General features: G+C 44.6%; 1 long non-coding RNA gene across 1 annotated transcript; it reads right to left on the bottom strand.

Annotated features, from left to right (window-relative positions):
* Positions 1 to 5,010: 5,010 nt before the first annotated feature.
* LOC122461905 lies at positions 5,011 to 16,423 on the bottom strand. The gene is made up of 3 exons (XR_006284152.1): positions 16,353 to 16,423; positions 15,193 to 15,325; positions 5,011 to 5,367 (listed from the first exon to the last, which is right to left on the bottom strand). It is a non-coding gene; the product is annotated as an uncharacterized LOC122461905 (long non-coding RNA).
* Between the last annotated feature and the right edge of the window lie 407 nt (positions 16,424 to 16,830).

The following is a 16,830-nucleotide window of genomic DNA, read 5'->3' as shown; positions in this document are numbered from 1 at the left end:
TAAAATAGTTTAACCTCAAGGGGCTTGCCTGACGAAGAGAGTCGAATAAATAAATCAATATGTAAATAAATCCGTGAGAGGAAAGATGAACTAGGACTTTGCAAAGCTGTGATAAAGCATCTTAGGAGACTCACTGTTGCTGTATTTCTTGCCTAGTCTGACTAAGGGGACTGTAATGCCCTGGGCTGTGGGCAGGGGAAGGAGAGAGAGCGCGAGCTGTGACTGACATTCCCTTCTGGATTGATTTGACTTAAATATATTTCATGGCTGATCTAATTGCTAGTTCAGTTTCAGGCTTTGACTTATTTATTTATTCCCCCCCGTTGCCTTCTTGTTTCTGCTAGCTGCTTCCTTCCTGCATTTCAAACAGCCTGAGCGAAACAGAGTGAGGACCTTAGGCTCTGGGACATGGGGAGTTTCACCTGCATAAGGGCATCAGGGTTTCTCAAAGTGCAAAAGTTTTCAGGACAAGTCCAGTCGCTTGTTCAAAGTCAGGAGTTCGGCCAGCTCTGCCCAAATGAGGGGCCATGTTGGTGAATTGTGGGCTAGCAACCAAAGTAAGTACCCAGGGCCCTCACTGGGCTTGTATTCAGGTGGCTGCTGTACGGGCTTCAGCACCTTAATGCCTAAACTACTGTTCGCAAAAAGAAAAGGAGTACTTGTGGCACCTTAGAGACTAACAAATTTATTTGAGCATAAGCTTTCGTGAGCTACAGCTCACTTCATCGGATGCATGAACTGAAGGTAAAAAATCCATTACAATCTACATACCACACAGACTATGCTGACAGCTTGTGCCACACGCTCTCAAAGAAACTGCGGTATGCTACTCTGTAAACTACTATTGCTACCCATGGTAGCTAGACTAAAGCCACCCTTGCTACAATCATCGCTTTGCTTTGCAATGTAGACATATTCTACATAGCACAAAATGGAACAGAGTGGCACATCCTTTTGTCTTTAATGCTCGGCCCCCATGCTGGAGACCTGGCCACTTGGATCAAGATAGGGTACTGCACCTGAGACCCTGTCATGCCCCTGAGTGGTGCTTGTATGTCTCCAGATTAGACCCTCACAACCTGTTTCTAGGGACAATGGCTCTGATTTTCCACTGCTTTACCCCTTGTGTCATTACTCACACCTTGGCAATGCAAAGGTAAACACTGCTATTCTGATCTGGTAGCATTTTACTCCTGCTTTAGGCTGTAACTGACAACACAAGATGCAAAGCAGGGGAGGATCAGGCCAATGTTCAACCCACAAGTCGCACTTCGGCCCGCCGTGTTCCAGGCCACCCAGTCCTGGTCTGATGAAAGGGATCTTAGGCCTGGTCTACACTGGGGGGGGCAGGATCAATCTAAGATATGTCGACTTCAGCTACGCTATTCTCGTAGGTGAAGTTGCGTATCTTAGAATCACTTACTTCGCGTCCCCGCAGCGCGGGATCGATGACCACCGCTCCCCCGTCGACTCCACTTCCGCCTCTCGCTGTGGCGGAGTTCCAGAGTCGACAGCAGACAGCAGATTTATCGCGTCTATACTAGATGCGATAAATTGATACCTGATAGATCGATCATGACCCGCCGTTCCAACGTGGCCTTCATAGCCTGTCAGAAACCTCGTGAATTTCAGTGTTTTCTGTCCTGGCCACATGAAAAGGAGAGGAAGGTAAACCATCCCTTGCATTGTCTCATGCGATTCCTCCAGCTCTGAATTCCGACCCTTGTTTTGCAACATGCCATGTGGAATTTTATCACCTTCAACAACGAAATCTGTCACCTTCAAGCTGCTTTATTGTAATCTGGGGACTTTAGCCCTGTCGGCTGTAACCCTGCTCTGGGCTGCTTCTGTACAGCGCTGCATTCCGCACCGTGCCATCACCAGCGTCTATTGATTAGCTCTTTACTGACACCGACAGTGGTAGCTTGAGGGGCCACATTTTGACTCTCCTCACAGGAATCAGATGGTTAATTGATCTTGCTCCCTTCTCTTTTTGCTTTTCTTCTGTTGCATGTGCATCCAAATTCTGTTGGCTTGTTGTTTTCCTGCTCTGGGGAATTTAAAAAAAAAACACCAAAAAGCCAGACACTGCAACATATGCAGAGTTTAGAATATTTACAAGCCTGATTTTGTTTAATTAAATGTAGGTTTTAAACTACCCAACCCTTGTTAGATATGTTATGAAAATACCTGCATGTTTCTTTGAATCAGCTTAAGTGTTAGATCTTATCTGTGGTAACCAAGCTAATAAACCTCTGAGTGATTCTTCTTCAGCAGATGTAGCAACTGTCCTCACAGCTCTTGAAGTGTCATGTTTTGTGATTTCCCTTGTTTATCTGCCGATGTGATACGCGGGGATCAGAGTGCTTTTCTTTGCTGTATTTACTGCCGATGCTGCTTTTTTTGCTGCACCATTAACTAGTGAGAGCAGTTAGGGCTAATATGGGCGGAGGGGGAGTTTCCAATTGAAATAATAGTTTGTAAAAAATAAATATGGGCTGGTTGAAAATTTTCTGTGGAAGCTTGCTTTCAACTGAATTTGATTTTTCAACTAAATGGGGTTTGTTTGTTTGTTTGTTTGTTTTATGGAAAGAGTTTGCTTACTGAAGAAAATTTTCACTTTTCATCTAGCCTCCTCTCACCCCCAAACTAAAAATATTGTGGCTGAACTTTTTGGCTTTTGTTTTTTGACAAAAAGTTCAATCTCCACATAAGATTACAACAATCTTTTTTCATGTTCATTGAAATATTCCACATGGGAAATAAATTCCAACCAGTTCTTTAGATACACACATGCATACACATGAGCCTGGCATCTCAGGTTTTAATTTGCAACAGTTCATAACAATCCTTCAGAACCCTGAAACAGAAATGTTTCCTTAACAAAACTGCAGCTTTTCTCCTTGCATTCACTGCGGGTTGCTTATGACAGCTGAACTATGCATGTTGGCTTGGTATTACCGGGTTACTCACCTCATCTTAGCTTGATGGCACTGATTTTTTTTTTCATAGGGTTGAAATATTTATTTGAAAAATATGTGTAAAGAATGACAGCAACATTACAGAAATGAAGGAAACCCAGCAGGAAGTCATATTTTCTGTTGTTTGCAGTGTTGTTGTAGCCGTGTTGGTCCCAGACCTGAAGAAGAGCTCTGTGAAGCTTGTCTCTTCTTCCCCCCAGCAGAAGTTGGTCCAGTAAAAGATATTATCTCACTCACCTTGTCTCTCTCATGTTTTCTGCTTGGCATTTCTAGGCATCTATCTCTATAGCTTCTAGGCACCAAACCAGATATTAAGCTTGAAAGTGTCCCTTTAATATTAAGATTGCAATTAGTACTGGAGTTTACTTGATGTGTGCAGCTCTGATATCCTTCCCACCATTCACTGTCTCACCAGTAACCTTAGCTCTAGGCTGGAGGATAAAGTTTCCTTTCCCTGCTAGCTCCAACCAAAGCCTCCTTTAATGCAATTAGTTAAGCCCATTTAGATTTTGAGGAAGTGGTGCTGGACTCTTGGGCCTACATTCTAAGCTGCTGCTTTCAGCACAGCTCAGAAAGGAGGCGGGAGCAAAGGTGCATCACCATTTCCCGCTGAATTCTGGGACTATCTGGAAACTGATCCTGCTTCCTATGGCTCCAAGAGGTTGTCTAGGGAGCTGGGAATAGTCAGAAGACAGAAACCCTCCAGCTATGCTTTCAGGCCCCCACCATGCCACCCAAAAATACCTCTTACACATAGGAAATTGGCAGAAAGCCACTTAAGCTGGTTTCCCCAATGCTAACTTTCAGCATCTGCTATTTTAGCCTTGGGTTCCCACAGAGCTCTGTGGATGCACCTCAATACTGACTTGCTGCAGTCGCAGATATTCCAGCTCTGGGCCTCTCCTGAGGAGAGACCCCCTGCTAACATATCTCATTGGCTCATCCCAAAATCTCCACAGTGAAAAACCTCTCCTCAGGCACATGCGAATGAGGTTTGCAAAGCAAAAAATAATCCATCAGCTAATGAAAACTCCACATACTTTTTGCTGCAGGTAGGACAGGAAAAATACTTTGTTCCACCAATGGCCTCTTCCAAGACACCTGCTGGAAATATACTCTGTATGTTACTTGGTAGGTGGCTCACTCTTTTGATTCCTTTTGCCTTGCAAGTCTGTCTTTGGTGCGTGGAGTAGGATTTTCTGACTGCCCCTCATATCCATCCTTCCCAGAGCTTTTTTTTTCCAGCTTGTTTAACCTTTAATACACTTTTTTAAAAATAACACTGATGAGCTGTGCTTTTGGAGTCTGCCTTTATGAGGGATTTGTGATTGGTGTCCGCCAGGTATGAGACCATTAATTTCATTTCATTTCTGACTTCCCATCAGGATAAGGGCTTTACATCCCGCTTCCTTCTTGTTCACATCCATGTGAAAAACGAAGGAAAGCAGATGGAGTCAATCCAAGAGCTGTCATTCTGCTCTCCTATATTCCCCTTGCCAGAGTGCTAAAATTGTGACACCATTCCTATCCCAAGTCACGGATGGGCCTGTGTTGAGAGGACACTGTTATATACTCTTTTATAGTTTGTTTGGTTGGGTTTTTTTGTTTGTTTGTTTCTATTTCCAGTTACCTGCAATAGCCCCATGGATCTCTGAAAACACAGGGCCGGATCCTCAGCTGATATAAATCTCATGGCTCTGTTGACTTCATGTGAATTTACAACAGATGAGAGTGGGCCCAACATGTCTTTCCTAACCCATTTTTCCCCCCTTTCCACTTAGCAAACATCAATTCCCCTTAGTCTCACCTATTTATTTATTTCCAACAATGCTGAAATTGACACAGCCCTTTTGGTTTACTTTCTTCTGATGCCAGTACAGCTACTAAACAGCCAGAGGGGGGAGCAGGTGTGCATGACCACATGCTTTATTTTGGTAGGACCCACAAAATTGAGATGTCTTACAAGACAATGTCTTGACAACAGAATTATTTATTGAGAATTCATCAAGAAAGTATCATTATCCCGGTAAATTAGAATCCAGATAATGCCACCCACCAACTATTCAGTTAGTCAAGTGTCATTTCCCCTTTAATACAGTCAATTATTTTTCCTTAGGGAAAAGATTTTGAAAGGCCATGCGTTCATGTGGGGTGGGATGGGTTTGTAACGCTGCTTCACTTTTTTTTATGTTGTTAAAGAAGTTCTGAAAATTAGGTTTTGTTATTTCTTATCTAAATTCCCCTTCTTTTCACCTTTGAATGATCAGGAATAGAAAGCGTGGCCTCCCCTAGTTTGGCTGGAGAACTCCTTGAAGGACCGGACCTTTGAAATAGGAGCTCAGGTGTCTGTATTCTTCCTGGGAGTCCTCTTCTCCTTCTCCAGGGTCTGAAAAACAAAACAGTTGCCTGTATAGTGGGAGAGTCCAACAAAACAAATTAACTGGGCCTACCGCTCATTCCCTCTGCTGTTCTAATGCAGGGCAGGCAGGTGGTGGAGGGGGAGCACACCCACCCACCCATGTAGAGCCTCCTGCTCATTCCTTCTGCTGCTGTCACAAGAAGGCAGGCACATGGCGAAGGGAGGGTCCCATCATGCATGCACTCCTGCTTATTCCCTCTGTTGCAGGGCCAAGCAGGAGCGCAGGTGTGGTGGGGTGTTTCATCTTACAGGCCTCCTGCTCATTCGTTTGCCTCCGATTCACAGCTAGGCAGAGAGAATTGTGCCAACTGCCAGGCCCTATTTTCCCTGCTGCTCAGACACCTGGGCAGGTGGGTGGGCTGTGGGTCTCATCACAAACACACTGGTGGCCAGAAAGGGCCCTTTGAGGTTAACGCTGAACGCCTGGGTGTCCAGTGTTGTGAATGGGGCTAACAGGCCACTATTAGATGTGGATGCCCTTGGCTTCCAGGTTGCAGTGCCCCTTCTTCTGGCAGGAGCTATCCGCCCCCAGGGTATGCGAGAGAGACACTTGGAGCATTTGTAAAGAGATTTTTGTTCAGAAATTCCTACGTGTTTTTGCTGACCTAAGCATGCTGTAACTTTTCCAAATGCTTCTGACATTTCTCACAGAGTGATCCATTAATGTCACAGACAAGGATTCTGCTGACTTCAGTTTGGCTCCCATGTTCCCTCAGACAGACTCTTTCTTTATGGGGGAATGCCTCAAGCCAAAAAGAAGAAAAAATAGCCCCTGAGCTAACTGAAAGCAGGCCCAAATGGAAGAGCTTTGCAGTCGCGCTGCCTCTTGCTGGCTGGCTTCTGTTCTGGGCTTGGGGAGGTGCCAAACTTCAGTGCCTCTGTGCTTTTGATTCCTGTTTATCCCCAGCAACATGATTGTCTATAATTATATATAATCTCTCCCTTGTTTACTATTCTCTATTCAGGTCTGAACACGGCTTGTCGGCAGCTCCCTGCTAATGCTGTCAAGACTCCAGATCCAAAATGTTTCCTGGAGACCTCAATCTTCTCTTTCAAAAGTAACAGCAAAGTTTGATTCCCCTCCCCCCGCCCACCTCCACCAACCACATACTCTCACTCCCCTACGCCCCTTCACTCCGCAACAAATGAACTATTCATACATAATGTGGAAACACATTGTTCACCTTGCCTGCAAATTAACCTAAAGTGTGATTGTAAGGAAACAAATTTGTTGTGTTTAGTTACAGGACCAAAAGTGTGAGGCTGTTGCTGGTGTTTCCTCTGGCTTTTTCCCTTTTACTGAACCACCATCCATTTAACCAGTATCAGGCCGGACCTGGCACAACCAGATATCTGTGTGGATTGGATTTGTTTACACTGATAACAGGCCATAAATCACTTGTAACCATCATCAAAGTCTATTGCTAAAGTTAATGCAATTTACCCCAATTGCTAAATATGCTCCCAGGAAAAATCTGGTAGTGGCCAGCACTGTGTCATGGAGCCCAGAATCACACTCAACTACCCCTGAACTTGAAGATGATGTAAAACCATTCATGGATGCTGTGGACGCATACAGACCAGTGTCAGAAAAGAGACCACTCCAGCTACAAAAAGCATCCTCAACAGACACACAACTTCAGGACTTTCTAAGTTACATTAGGCCCAAGTATCTAAAGGAGACTAAGGAAGTGACAAGAAGGTATTTTAAGGCCTGTGGACAATTAAACAAGTCAAATGGACTCATGGTTAAAGGCTATTGCATTGTAATTCCAAACAAAATGAGAGGAGAAATCCTAAACCTCATCCATGAAGGACATCAAGGATTAACGAAATGCCATGAATGGGCCAAACAGTCAGTGTAGTGGCCAGGCATCAGCAAGGACATACTTTTTTTTTTTTTTATCTGCATGTGAACATTGGAGCACTAACAGACCAACACAACCCAAAGAACCTTTAATAACACCACCTTTACCAGACAGATTTTGGTAGAGACTAGCTGCAGATTTATGCAAATTCGAAGGACATCATCACCTGATTGTCGTGGACTATTTTTTTCCAGGAATATAGAAATAATGTACTTGAAAGATATAACATGTTGGATTGTTACTGAGAAATTGAAGTGCACTTTTGCTCACTGTTGGTATTCCAGAACAACTAGTGAAAGACAACAGACCACAATTCCCGATGAAATATGACTTTGATCATGTTACTAGCAGCCCACATTACCCACAAGCAAATGAAGAGGATGAGAGAGCTCTACAGACAGTCAAGAAAATCCTACAGCAGGAAGATCCACATTCCTTGCTCTTCTGAATTACAGATCAACACCAATAGCAGCTACTGGATAGAGTCCAGCACAACTCATGATGGGAAGATGACTCGAATTCTTTTCCAAAGATGGAACAATAGTTATCCCCAAAGTAGTCAGGCATGAAGAGAGTAGCCAAATCGGATACAATGGCTAAAAGAGCTTATGAACACTTTTACAACAGATGTCACTCAATAAAAGAACTGCTGGAACTAGAATCTGGTGAGTCTATTCTTGTCAAATTAGATGGAGAAAAGGGATGGACAACTCCAGCTGTTGTAAAGAAAAATAATTCAATGCCCAGATTATATGTGATTAAGACCAATGCTGGAGAGTGCAACAGAAACCATCGACATCTACAGTTTGATCCTCAGAGAGAACAATCAACGGGGCAGCTGGCAGATGCAGAACAAGAAGAAGACTCAAGGATTCTGGATCAACCACAGCCAGTCATTGCAACTAATGGACAGCCAGATGACCAAGCTGTTATGCATTTGGGTTGTTAGAAAACCAGAATGATTCAGAGACACTTAACAGACTGATCTGCACTGAACTGCAAAGACAGTGATAGTTTAAATATTGCAAATGGTAGGAATGTAGAACTTAAATGGGGAGATGTAATGGAATTCTGAACTGTCCAGCCACTAGGTGGAGTTGTGTAAAATACCTTATTTAAACTAACCTCAGCCACTTCTGGCAAAGCGTTAAAGGGTCTTATAATGATGAACACATATGGTGTGTATAAGCAAACTTTGTGAGCAGTCCATATCTGGTACAGAAGAACGTGACAATGGGTCCATGAGCTATCTGATGCAGAGGATCCTGAACTAAATTAATTTCAACACACAGATGTGGGCAAAGAAGATAGAGTCTCATCTATCCAATTTAGCTGTCTGGAGCCTTAAAATGCAGAGATCAGGGGAAAGTGCTGTAGTTTGAGGAGAAACAGAATCTTTGTGTTTCTTCCAGTTCATTTTGATTCTAAATGCTCTGAAGCTCATAAAAATGTGGGAAAAAAACACTGTACTTGGAAACTATTGTGACACTAAAATCCATCATCTGCTTTCTTAGAGTCCACCCCTTTTTTTTATTTTAGAGATATTTGAATGAAAACAGAGTTTGTGTCTTTCTCTCCTTACTGCTCACTCCCTACCTGAAATTCTCATCTTTTATTTGCAGTTACCAAAGTAACTACAAGCAGTGTACTGAACAGAGGATTCTAATAAACAGCAGGAGCAGATGAATTCCTAAGAAGCAAAGATCTGGCTCTCGCACGAGCACAGAGCGACTTTCATTGTTTTCTGGGAGATGGCAGTGGCTCTTGAAAAGTAAATGATTGGGAGAGAAAAAAATCAACTAGCTTTTGGCACAGTCAGCTATTTCCAGCAAATACTGTTCATGTTAAAACTTGTAGAAAACTGAAGTAGTGTAGAAAGTGGGTGATATGTTTCTACCAACCTTCTCTACACTAATGTTTTTCTTTCAGTTTCCCCCTGGTGCACTTCTACTAGCACTCTTACTGTCATTATCACTAACGCAAAAAGGCTGCTAGTGCTCGCTAGCATTTTAAACCACCATCTGGGCCTTCCTGAGCAGGATTAGACGGTAGTTAAAAATACTGGCAGCACATCCATGCTAGCCCTGCCACCATTGCTATCACTGGTGGAGCTGCCCCAACAACCATCATGATGGAAAATATAAGAAAAATTCTAGTGCAGACACAGCCTTTGAGAAACCTCTCTTGGTATAGAGCATTCTTCTGTATTATTTACACAGTGCCCCAAAATATGCTAGGTGCATAAGATCTGCAAATGGGACCTAGTTTCTGGAGGCTCTCCAAGTGTTTGTTTGCATGAGCAGCATCCATATTGTGAGGAGGTATTGCTATGGAGAGCTAGTCAAACTGTTTGATGAAAGTTTTTCTGTTGTAAAATGCCATTACATGGTGTGACAGGGTGCACTCACCTCACAGTGGATAGGGAATGGTTAATTCCTCACTGTGGGCTGAAGAAGTGACGCCCCCACATCTCTACTGGGATGCTCGATGCTACTGGGTAGCACCAGTATAAAAGGGAGCGGCCCAACTCAGTCTGGGCTAGCTGCCAGAGAGAAAGGATGCATGCTGCAGATTCTAGCCCAGGAGCTGCAGAAGCCGCAGACTGTGGGAGCCGTAGACACCAAGACTCAGGCAGATGCCCAGGTACGCAAGGACGCCACTCGGAGTTTGGTGCCTCTGGGATCAGCACAACCCAAGGCAGGGGCGACTCTATCAATTTTGCTACCCCAAGCAGTTGCCACCGAATTGCCGCTGCCCCTGGAACAGCGGCAGAGCTGCCACCGAATTGCCACCGTGGGACACGGACTGCCGCCCCATTCTGAATGCCGCCCCAAGTACCTACTTGGAAAGCTGGTGCCTGGAGCTGGCCCTGACCTGAGGAGACTAGAGATCCCAAATATGTCTAGACCAGGACTGCAGGAGTCATGACAGGAAGTAGCCCAGGGAGGGATGAGCCATTGTCCCTACAGCAGTCAGCGTGTTTTGGGCGGACCCCCTCTGACTAAGTGGCGAGCCCATTTATCACTACTAGAGCCCTGAGCTGAGACCTGGTGTAGCAGGAAGGACGCCGGTCCCCCTACCCCGGCTGCTGCCCCCTGTGAGGCGGCCCAACCCTATTGACTCTGGCCACTAAACCTAATCGCCCTGCAGACCAGGGCAAACCTATTGACTCTGGCCTCTAGACCTCACTGCCCTGTGGGTCAGGGTGTTGCTATTGACTCTGGCTGCTAGGCCTCGCTGCTCTTGGATCCAGAGTATTGTTATTATTGACTTTGGCCACTAGGCCTCATTGTCCTGGGAGTCAGGGTATTACCAGGTACTCTGGCCGCTAGGCCTTACAGCCCAGGGATTCAGGGGACTGCTATAGACTCTGATTCCTAGGCCGCACAGCCCTACAGCAAAGAGCAAATTGCTGGACTTAAAACCTTAGACCTCACTGCCTAGATGCAGAGGTGGCTTGAGGGACGGAGTGCACTCACGCTGCACTGTGTGGGGACCCCCCACCCCAGCACACATGGAAACACTGGTTTCAACAACAACTTTGTCAGGACGGTTTCTCTGGAGAGAGAGATTCAGAGCCAACTTTTTTTTTTTTTCATCCTAGATCAATCAGTGACTTGAACCAAGGTCTCCCACATCCCACAGCAGTGCCCTAAACACTAGGCCAGCGTTTCTCAAATGTGACCACCAAGGGATTTTTCTGTGGCCACAACAGCCTCTTGGATGGAGATGGGAGGGGGGTCAGCAGCCCCTCCTTGCAGCATCCAGCTGTTGCTCCTGGCTGCCTTGGTGTTCCCTGGTACCACCATCAGGGGATCAGCAGCCTGCACCACACAGCCTCCTGCGGGCTCCAGGCAGCACCTCTACAGATACATGGGGCCAGTGTGTGTGCTCCGCGGGCTTCGGGCTTTAGGCCCTGGGCTCCGGCTCTGGGCTTCAGCCCGGAGCGGCAGGGCTCAGGTCTGGAAAAATTTTCAGAGCAGCCACCAGCAAGGATTGGTGACCACACTCTGAGGCTACCAAAAAAATTGTTCTGAGAACCCCTGCAGTAGGCTATAGAGGGTCAGTCTAGATGTCTCTCTCATATTTTGTGGTCTCCGTTTTGTTCCACATGGTAATGAAACCAAATTTTGAAACCTCAAAAATGTTTCATGGAATGGAACTGATGTTTGCAGCTGTAGTTCTATGCTTATAAAATCCAGTTTCACCCAGACCCCAAAATTAAATCTCTAGCTGCGTACATGTATGATCCTAATGATGTGAGCATGCGGGTAGCTACATAGCACAGTTACTTATGCATTTCAAACACTCTCTACTACCTCCTGTATTCTGTACAGCATCTAACATCCAAACACTACTGAAAAGAGGTGAAACATGGTAAGTCTCCAGATCTCTTGTGAACTACCAAAGGACATCCAGAGATGTGACTCCACTGAGTGGCAAGACTGTGTGATAGAGCCTAAATGTTAGAGCATGTTGCCACTATGTACATACCCATAAAGACAATACCGTGAGTATTTCACTTTTCATTGGATTTATGAATGAATTTCATGAAATAAAGCTAAGTTAAAAGAACTGAGTCCTAACTCTAATGTATGTAAGTTCCCTTCTGAATCAGGGCCTTAGGGATTAACTTTGAGCCCTGAATTATAGAATTGTAAGACTGGAAGGGACCTCGAAAGGTCATCTAGTCCAGTCCCCTGTACTCAAGGCAGGACTACATAATAACTAGACCATTCCTGACAGGTGTTTGTCTAACCTGCTCTTAAAAACCTCCAGTGACAGAGATTCCACAACCTCCCTAGGCAATTTGTTCAGGCAATCCTTAACTACCCTGATAGGAAGTTTTTCCTGATGTCCAACCTAAACCTCCTTTGCTGCAATTTAAGCCCATTGCTTCTGGTCCTATCCTCAGAGGTTAATGAGAACAATTTTTCTCCCTCCTCCTTATAACAACGTTTTATGTACTTGAAAACTGTTATCATGTTCCCCCTTGATCCTCTCTTCTCCAGACTAAACAAACCCAATTTTTTCCATTTCCCCTCATAGGTCATGTTTTCTAGACCTTCAATCATTTTTGCTGCTCTTCTCTGAACTTTCTCCAATTTGTCACATTTTTTCTGAAATGTAGTGCCCAGAACTGGACATAATACTCCAGTTGAGGCCTAATCAGTGCGGAGTAGAGCAGAAGGATTATTTCTTGTGTCTTGATTACAACACTCCTGCAAATACATCCCAGAATGATGTTTGCTCTTTTTTTTTTTTTTTTGGAACAGTGTTACACTGTTGACTCATATTTAGCTTGTGATCCACTACGACTCCCAGTTCCCTTTCACAGTACTCCTTCCTAGTCATTTCCCATTTTGTATGTGTGCAACTGATTGTTCCTTCCTAAGTGGAGTACTTTGCATTTGTCTTCATTCAATTTCATCCTATTAACTTCATACCATTTCTCCAGTTTGACCAGATCATTTTGAATTTTAATCCTATCCTCCAAAGCACTTGCAACCCCTCCCAGTTTGGTAGCATCCACAAACTTTTTAAATGTACTCTCTCTATGCAGGACCCATTCAATATGCCCTTCCAGCTTGACATTGAACCACTGATAACTACTCTCTGGGAACAGTTTTCCAACCAGTTGTGCACCTACCTTATAACAGCTCCATCTAGGCTATATTTCTCTCGTTTGTTTATGAAAAGGTCATGCAAGACTGTATCAAAAGCCTTACTAAAGTCAAGATATACCACATCTACCACTTTGCCCCATCCACAAGGCTTGTCATTCCATGTTAAAAGGTAAGAGCCCTTCAAAGCCCTGCTTTGTTCATAAGTGCATTCAGGTATCTTATGGAAGTAGAGCCCTGCCTTCATTCTACACTCCCATTCACCTTCTGTATGGAGAGACACAGGATCCCTGACAACTCCTGCCTTGCTCCATCAAGAGTCTAGATCAGTGTTTCTCAAGAAAAGGTCCGTGGACTGGTGCCAGTCTCTGAGATCTCCCTGATACAGTTTAGGAAGGCAGTAGAATTTGGGGGGCTGGGGACAAAAGCAGGCAGAATCTGCCAGGATCCAGTTGTCAGCCAGAGTCTGGTACCCAGATTCAGTGTCATGGAAATGAAGTTCCCCGGGGGAAGACAAACTCCCTCCTTTCACCCACAAACACACCCATAGTAAATTGAAATGCTACTTAGCAGCTTGACTGTACAAGTCATGTTCTCATAGTTATTTGGGCCTGTACACTCTGTCCCTTGAGCTGGGAGCTCTGCAGGGCTGATTGCTGACAGGTACGTTTCCATATATCTTTTTCAGGCCTGATCATCGCATGGGTGTATGGTGATGTTGACACATCCCTTCACCTGTGAACCTTCACCTGTCTGCACACACAGATCAGGTCTTCACTCATCACAGACGCCTTTCCTTGCTACCCCACTGTAGTATAGGCAGTATTTGCAGTTGTGATGTCCTACTGCAAGGCAGACCGCTCACTCTGGAACGATGCAGGTCCCTCGGTTCCTCAATCCTTGGCCTTCACTTGACTTCCACTGCAGAAGAAGCCTGTCAGGCCACCCCCGGTAGTGGAGTCTGGGGTGATCCCTTTGTGCAGACTCAGAGAGGCCAGCTCTCCTTTCTGCCTGCTGGGTTCAGCTGTTGTTTGCTGATGGGTAGTCCCAACCAGAGGTAATGTAAAGAGATTGGATTTTCAGAGAGCATTTTCTGAAAATCAGGCCTGTTTAAGGTGTTTCAAGTTGGGTACCTAAAACCCAGGTGCACACAATCACTACTCAAGGCTAGAAATCTTGGCCTTATTTATTTTCTTTTGTCCCAGTAAGTCAAGCTGTCCCTGCATCATTCCTGAGCTGGGAGTTACTCTTCCACTTGTTCTCCCCCACTTGTCTGGGTTGCGCTCCCTTCCCTTCCCCCGAATCAATTGCTTTATTCACTGTTATTATTTGTGTTGTAGCACTAGCAGCTCCTGGAGTCTGAGAAATCTCACCTTAAAACTTTCCTTATTGTGTTCACTTATGATCGACTCTCCCACTGAAGCATTTTGTACAAGTGTGTGTATGAATTACACCATATGACAGCTCTGACTCCCATTCGGCCCCCATTGCCAATGTATTTCTTTTATAAGAAACATTTTAAAATCCATTATGTGACTCTGTAATGGTGAAAGGGTGCTAGATTGGCAACCTAAGAGACTGATATTCTCTCTTAATCCATAAAAGACAAAGCTAGTGTGGTCTAGTGGCTAGAACCCTGGCCTAGCACTCAGACATGGGTTCTGTTCTGAGCTCTGCTCTGACCTTGGGTAAATCTCTTTCCTCTCTTAACCCTTATCTGTCTGGTCTATTTCAATTGTGAACTCTACAGGAGAGAGACCATCTCTCACTCCGTGAGGGTACAAAACCCAGCACAGTACAGCCCCAGTCTCGGCTGGGGTCTTTGGTGTTGCCATAATAGAAGTCATAAAACGTACACAGAGACAGCAGGGCAAGCTTCCCACATGCATGGCCCTGAAACCTGGCTTAGAAGGAGCCTCTCAGTGAATGAGGTGGGAGCTGTCTGTACTCTCATTCAGTCCTCCATGTCTCTGCAACTGCCAACAAAGGTGCTAACTAGTTCCAATTATAATGTGTTTTTTGTGAGTTGAACTTCTGGTCCTGGGAACTGGAGTGAAACCACCACACTCATTTCATGTAGGCCCTCAAGCAGCCATATGATGGAAACAACCTTCAGCTACAACTACCACCTGACAGGAGTTGAACCAGCTGCCTAAAGAGGAAAGGCTCAACACCACTGTGCTAATCCCCAGAGCCATGTAATTCCTCTCAGAAAGTGTATTCCACTCCACCTAAATCACAGTCTTAGCCAGGTGCAGTTTGTCAGCAATGAAAAGAAATAAACGTTGTTTCCATCTCACCTGTTCATTGGCAGTTTCCTTACTCGAGTTTATATAATCCATTCCTCAGATTCCCTGTTCATTTCCTGTGCTCCATCCCAGCTTTTCTGTTCTTCCCTGGTTTGATACAGCATCTTGCTGGTCCTGCTTCACACTAAGAGAAGGGGTATTAGATGGATTCCCCATAGAGTATACATTGAATGGAGAGAAGTGGCTGGTTTCTCTGCAATACTTTATCTGATTAAAAAATAACCTCCTACTCCTTCCCCCCATCCTACACTCCCTCCAAAAACAACAACAACAACAACCAAAAAACCTTGGCATCCAGGGTAGTATTTTGAACTGTTATTCAAATGCTTGGAAAGGGGATTTAGATGGAAAAATACTGTCAAAAGATAGGTCTCTGGAGAAATATCATTAGCTCTGAAATTTGGAACATGAGTTGTTATATGAAGAAGTGCAGAAAGAATAAATAATTCTGAGTCTAGTACATGTGTGAGTTCTAACTCTGCCATAGCTTTGATTTTTTTAAATATAAAATATATAACAAGTGATTACGCAGTGACTCAGTAGTAAAGCAAGACTTTCCTGCTAACAGTCAGCATCGCTCTGTCTCTGCTAAACTCACCTAACACAGCCCAACTGAAACCAAAATTCCACTTCAGAAAATACATGGCTGCCACCTGTGCAGGTTCTGTTCATTCCTGATCAGCATTAGCCTCAATTAGCTGTTTCTTTCCCTTTTAAAAACTTGCATTATTTTACTCACGTAGGTAGCTGTAAGTCACCTCCCTCCACATAATAATAGCAACATAGCCTAGGTGATCTGGACTATACATTTCATGCCCCTCTGCAGTCAGCTGTCCCTCTTTGTTTTGAGGGCGGGATGTATATAGTCTATGTTTCATACTGCCACCACAGCAGGCAGTGATTTATAACAGCAGCTACCATAGTAATGTCAAGGGCAGAATTACTACAGACATTCAAGCTGCAAGAGAATATGAAAATTGATTAGTTGGCTGGGGCATGGTCCACATATTGCGGGCTGTTAGCTTCCCTCCATTCCTCTGTGCCAAATTGGACCAGCTCTGTGTGATGGCTTCTGAGCCAGTGGGTGAAATGGTAACAGGCCAGCTCTAAGCTTGAGGTTTTGAACCTGAGAGTAATCTCAGCCTTCTCACCAGAGCTCAGGTTTCGGACAGGATCCCTGTTCAGCTGGAACCTCTCTCCTCTCCCTTGTGGGGATTTACACTGCCACAAGGCTTCATTTTTTCCAGATGTTTTACCTAATAAATCAGAGGGGCTCATCAGAGGACTTGAATCCAAAAGCTGTTACTATGACTCCTTAAGCACAGACTGGAATGGAAAGAAGCGGTGCAGACATTTTCTACAGCTCTGTTCACATAATGATGGTGAAAATGGTCATTCTAGACTTGAGTTCCAACGCCCAGTCTGTGGCTAGCAAATCTCACACCAATTAAATCACCTGCATAACCTTGTTGTACTGATGCTGTGTTCCTTTAACCAGTTTTTGTTTAAAATGGTCCTGCTAATTCAATCTAAGGTTGTGTGGGCACAGAAAATGTATTTGGTTAACCCATGGAGGGCCTAATCCTTAGAAGTGATGAGCTCAAGCAACTACCAACTGAAGTCAAGGGA

The sequence above is a fragment of the Chelonia mydas genome, chromosome 10 (assembly GCF_015237465.2).
Source record: "Chelonia mydas isolate rCheMyd1 chromosome 10, rCheMyd1.pri.v2, whole genome shotgun sequence".
Taxonomy (NCBI): Eukaryota; Metazoa; Chordata; order Testudines; family Cheloniidae; genus Chelonia; species Chelonia mydas.
The sequence above is the reverse complement of the archived record's forward strand: the minus strand, read 5'-3'. Positions and strand labels throughout refer to the sequence as shown.